This window comes from Prosopis cineraria, unplaced genomic scaffold (assembly GCF_029017545.1).
Source record: "Prosopis cineraria cultivar Desert tree isolate PC_DT_omini unplaced genomic scaffold, ASM2901754v1 PC9, whole genome shotgun sequence".
NCBI lineage: Eukaryota > Viridiplantae > Streptophyta > Magnoliopsida > Fabales > Fabaceae > Prosopis > Prosopis cineraria.
The window spans coordinates 22,747,402-22,753,880 of NW_026555340.1; the positions used below are offsets into that span (position 1 = coordinate 22,747,402).

Genomic DNA, 6,479 nt, shown 5'->3' on the forward strand with positions numbered 1-6,479 from the left:
GAAAATAAATATTTTTAGATTTCCACAAATATATCAACGTTTTCACATTAGGTATAGAAAACTCATATCCTATGCTAGCTAAAAAAGACCTATAGACTTACAAACAAGTTTAAAAAATGATAATTTTTTTGAAAAAGAGTATATTCAAAAAAACTATAATATCAAACAACAACAATGGAAACAAATATCTCTGGCTTTCCATGTTACTTTTAATAAATAAATATGTAGTAGATCTCATTAAAGATAGATGCTCTAGTTTTGCTTCATATTACTGTTTATTTTTTTTTTTGAAAAAATTTTTGTCTACAAGATAGACCTTCATATAATTACAAAAATATGTTACAGAGGGATGATAATTAATATTTCGTGTAAATTAAAACTTGGGTGCAAAAAAGTCATGATATTATTGTCAATAGTTGATTGTCATGTTGGTGTCGAGGATAATGATCGAACCTCCCACATGTTCAGTGTTCGAAACATTGGACATTAACAGAGAAAAATCATGATATTATTCAACAATGACGGCAAAAGTATTATATCACATTTTTCATGTTGTGCGTAGAACATACTCGTCCCTAAAAATAGAGACCTCAAGACTTTGAAAATATGTTAGAAAGAGATGAGATAAGATCTTCAAATTACTGTTTTGAAAAGACATAACAATCAAGATGACCCTAATTTTCTACATGAAGTTGATATTTGGTTGAAAATTTGTCCCCTGCTAAAAGGACCCCTAATAGAATTATAAAACAATTAGATGTGTGTCCAAAATAAATTTATAATTAAAGATATCTTCAAAAAGTAGGCTGTAATGGGGGAAAAAAGCATCAGATGAAATTTGAGAAAAAGCATACTATTTTTAATTATAAATAGTGTAATTTCTTGTAAATTATATATTGAATTGGTATTAATTGTAACAATCCCGAACATATAACCCATTTTTGTGTTGTGTAAAATATTTCTCAGACTAATTTAGCGTACAAGATGTTGGAAAATTGAGGTTGGAATCAATTAACAACCTTCCTTGCTGAGGAAAACAAAAATATTGAATAATCTTCCACCCCGAATTTTATGCGTTGATGTTACAGATAAATTTCAATATGCATTCATAATATGGAGTAATAGATAAGGGCAATGAATTGATATGTCAAATTTTTCACATCGACGTCTGCAAAATACTCATCCACGCAGAAAGGGACTTTTAGACTTACAAAATAAATTTAGAAAATGATGACAAAAATTTCAAAGGTTTTAATATAATTTGACACAGACCATAATAATAGCTGGACAACGATTTCGAAAACAAATTAATGCCTCTAATTTTCTGGTTAAAAAAATGCCTCTAATGTTTCCGCATGGCATTGATATTTGAAAATTGGGAATTTGTTAGTCCATTTTATTTTTTTTTAATATATCGCCATGGAAAACCCATGCAAGAAGGAAAAAACTATGTAATCATATCAAAATACATTATATTTTTACACTTAGTAGGTGGTTCATGAAATATCATTAATTCAAAATTATCATTGGTAAATCGGTACATCTATTTGCTTACCTTGACACATGGTCAAAAATAATTGTTCAATCTTTAATAGCGAAATCTCTAATCTTATAATTAAAATAGAGATGATTCTTGAAGAAGTTCTATTGAATTAAGGATAAAACTTTTAGAGAGTCTGAATAGATGTTAATTTTGGTTAGTTTAGCATCCCAATAAAGCTTGATTCCTTCCAAAATGTCTAGTACTTCAATAGTCGTGCTTGGGTAATAACCAAAATATTTGAAAAATCCTTTAATCTAATATTTAAAAAATCCTTTAATTCAATTTCTATGGGTGTTGTAAATCAAGCCTCCACAAACTGTAGTCCCATTGATGTTAACTGATCCATCAATGTTGAATCTAGCCCAACCTATTTCAAGAGGGCTCCATTTTACTTCATATCTTGCAACCTCCTTTGATAAGCAATTGATCTTGGATTGTAAATTGGTATCATTGACTAGTTATTTTTTGTTGATAAATGCTACATCTCTATCTTGTGTATCCTCTTCTAAATAAATGTTCTTGCATCTTGTCTTTCAAATATTTCAACATAACAGTGTAAAAAGTTTTTGCTGATGTGATGCTCTTGAGTTTGAACATCTGATATCATTTTTTGCATCTCAAGTTATCCATTTCTATACAGAAAGAGAAAAAAAGATATTAAATTTAGAAAGCTTAACTAGTTTTATCCAAACTTCTTGAGCTTCCTCACAATCATGTAAGATGTGAATTGAGGAGTCTAGGGAGTTGCAACTATAAGGACAAATCCTTGGACAAGAGTTGTTCCTATCAGTGAAGGTATAATTGATTTGGAGACAATTCCAAGCAGCTTTTCAAAGAAAACAACTAATTTTTTTTATAGGTTGGCCATTTTCAGATTCTAGATCAAATTTTTAAATTAGCAAGATTGCACTAATTCTCCATAGCTCTATAAGTAGATTTAATGGTGAAGTTACCATCATTAGAAGGTCTTTAATAAATAACATCTTCTTCATCATGGGAATTAGGAGGTTGCACAACGGAAAATAGCTTAAGCACATCTCTATGAAGATAATGGCTTAACTAATTGATATTCCACTCTCCAATAATTGTGCAAAAGTCTAAAACTCGAGCATGGAGAAAAGCTTCAATGTTTGGATAAGCGTAATGGAAAAATGGCTTTAGGAGGAGGGGCTTTAACATTAGTCCGCTCATTCAATAAATGTCTTACATGATATAATAACAATCGTTCAATTTAATTGAACATCTATCAAATATTGTTATATAATAATCAAAAAATTTCAAATCTTAAATTTTTGGAGGATAACATATGTAAGGATTGTTTTAATTTAGAAAATTGTTTTAAATTCAAGAAAAAATATATTTTATTAATTTTTAAATATTGATAAAATTTAATGACTTTAATTAAGTCATCGAGTGAGTGAACCTAAATAACTCACCAAATTTAAATATGATATTTGACCTACCACTCACCAAATCCAAATATGATAATTGGAAACTTGTCTCCTATAGGGCTATATAAGGCATGTCAAAAATGGATGATGATGTGTACTCCAAAATAAATACTTGGAGACCGTGAAATGAAAGTGTCAAGTTTTCGATTTCATGTAGAATATTCATCCCTCTAAAGAGGGATTTGGTTTTGGTGCACAACAGCTCATCACCCAGGAAAACATCTGGGTCATTTAGATTAAAAAATTTAGATGGTCTAAGTTTTTTTTTAATTTTAATTTTAATTTCAATTTCAATTTTATAAAAATAAAATTTATAATTTTCTTATAAATATATTTATCATCAACCTAAACAGTACTGATTCAATCTGAGATTCTAGGTGATTCAATTTAATAGTATAATTTTCATAAACTAACTCTCTAGATATACTTTGGACAAGATAGATTTAATATTAATTTTTTTAATAATATTTTATTTTAATAAATATAAAATTAAATAAAATAAAAACTTTAAATCTATACCTTGTAGATAAAAATTTAATATTAAATTTGGACTATCCAGAGTATATCTAGATAGTTAATTTATAAAAATTATAACATTAAATTGAACCATCCAAATTAAATTAATACTGTCCAGATTGATGATGAATATATTTATAAAAAAATTTATAAATTTTTATTTTTTATAAATATAGAATTAAAATTAAAATTAAAAATCTAGGCGATGTTTTCCTAGGTGATGAGCACGTCAATGCTTAGCAAGCTGCTAAGCACTGAAACCAGATCCCTCTAAAGAGGGACCTCCAAACTAGTAAATAAAGTTAGAAAGAAATTATCAATCCTCCAAAAATTTTAGCACCTCAAAATTTATAAGATTGCATAATGAATTATAAGTTAAGGTAAATATGAATGATATCTCTCAAAACTTAAAAAAAAAATTAAATGATAATTTTATCCTTAAACTACAAGTCCGTAATAAATAGGAAAAATTACATCCAAATCCCACGGATAAAAGTTTATTATTGAGAGGTCCTATAAATTTTATAAAATACTTTCAAATCTCAAATTCTATACATTGACAACTTGATAAGGGCAACGGCCATTGGTAATTGGACAACGGCAAGTTGTAAATGATTGTTATCCATTATCAATGTCTTTGGCCATTGATAATTGGACAACGACAAGTTGTAAATGATCGTTGCCCAATTGTCAATGCTTTAGTTAAGTTGTTAATATCTTTAGTGAAGTTGTCAAGCAAGATTTGAAACTTAAGAGTATTTGTGAAATTTGTGAGACCTTTTGATAATAAACTTTTGTCCACGAGACCTAGATGTAATTTTCCCTAATAAATATTTGAAATTTTAAATTCATTTTTAATATAATTTTTCTATTCAACATTTAATAAAATTATTTTTTAATTATTAGTTGACCAAAATACTATAAAAAAGAATCCAAAAAATTAAAATAAATACCATATAAAATAATAAATAATAATAATAATAATAATAATAATGATCAAGTTCTCTGAATTATAAATAAATATAGAGATAAATGTTATTTCTTTTATATATAAAAGACTAAAATTTGTATTCTATTATCTACCACATTAATTTGATAATAGTGTGTAAGATATTACTTAGGCTAAATATAAAAGACAAATTCCCATACATAGATGATAAAAGGGTTCATTTATTGAATAAATATGAAAAACATTACAAACTATTCTCAATCGAAGTAAAAAAGGATAAACCACCCGTCCATGATATACATATTTATTCTAATTCATGAATCACTTTTAACTCTAAATTCAAGTGTCTCGGAGGAACAATGGTACTTGTACTAGCTGATCCACCAAAGTTAAATGGAGTGGGAGGCAGTTTTAATTTATCTACATCTCCTTCAAGCATTTGCATAACTGTTTTATAGATGGACGATTTATCGGATGCCATTGAACACACCAAAGTCCCACAATTGCTAGTTTCTTTCCAATCCTCATGTCATCTTCATCTTCTATGCAAATATTTATATCTCCTCCTTCAATCAAATTATGGATCCATTCTGGGTATAGAACTTGCAAAGTTTTTTTACTTGTGTCAACATTTTCCTTCCACTAACCATTTCTAATAATAACATTCCATAACTGTAGATATCTGACTTATATGACACATTTCCAAAGTTTCGAGAGAAAACTTCTGGTGCAATATAACCTAAAGTTCCTCTTGCTGCTGTTATTGACACCGTACTTTGATTTTTAGAACACAATTTAGCTAGACCAAAATCAGAAATTTTAGAAGTAAAATTGAGATCTAATAACACATTATGAGGATTAATGTCAAAGTGAAGAATTCTGTAATCACAACCTTGATGAAGATATTCAATCCCCTTGGCTATGTCAAGAGCTATTTGCTGTAGCTTTAACCATCCAAGAAAATTTTCTTTGTTGTCTGGAGTAGATATGAACTTTTGGAGGGAACCATTTGGAAAAAAGTCATAAACAAGAGCACGGTAAAAGCCATCAGCACAAAAACCCAACAGACGAACAACATTGATGTGATGAATTTTGCCTATGATCCCCACCTCATTAATGAAGTCATTACCATTGTTGTTTAAATTATTGAGTACTTTGACAGCCACTTGAATTTCAGTAGATAACTTACCTTTAAAGACTGTTCCATGAGCTCCTTCACCTAATTTGTCCTTAAAATTATTTGTAATTCTTTTGATATCAGCGTGTGAGAATCTAGTAGGCTTCAGTGCATTATAATCCTCCAGAAACTTTTCGAGTCTTGCTTGATCATCTCCTTTCTGTTTGAAGTAGCGAAATATGCCAAAGCACGCAATGAACATCAACATCAGAACAATTGAACCTGCAGTTAAACCGGTCCATCAATTGAACATTCAGTTTCAATCTAAGGATATCCCACACCAAATGAAAAATTAGCAGAAAAGCAGGGTCAACTATTGTCACCTGTAGCTGGTAAAGCAACTCTAAATATCTTCCTTCTGGTTTTGTGCTTTTCAACAACAGGTAGTTGGATTTGGGCCAAAAAAAAACCAACAGGTAGTTGGAATCGTAATTCATTCGCCCGAAGGGGCAATGCGCTTATTGGCGAAAATAACTCAACCATCTTGGTGCAGAAAATTATGTCCCAATCTAGGATATATCATTTGAGTCCAAGGCAAAATGGGGCAAACAGACACGTTCTGTCTTGGCGGTAAGTTTACGTTTTCCAAGTACTTGGCCGATGAACAATCAAAGAAAGTAATTTGTGAATGTTTGGGAAGTCCGAGGATACAATAGATTAAACAGGAAAGGATAAAAGGATGAGTGGTAGAGCTTTAGAAAGAGTTTGGGAAGACAACCTTCTGGATCTCTTGTGGCTAAGACGTGGTAATCATAGTACATGTCTACGACTTTGAGACTTACTCCTTTAAGAGCAGGAATTGATGGGAACTCAATCGCCGTTCCATTGAAATGCCATGGAACA

The 6,479-nt window shown here is 29.7% G+C and overlaps 1 pseudogene; it reads right to left on the bottom strand.

The window, feature by feature from the left end:
* Positions 1-4,660: 4,660 nt before the first annotated feature.
* Positions 4,661-5,986, bottom strand: LOC129319882 (rust resistance kinase Lr10-like; annotated as a pseudogene).
* Between the last annotated feature and the right edge of the window lie 493 nt (positions 5,987-6,479).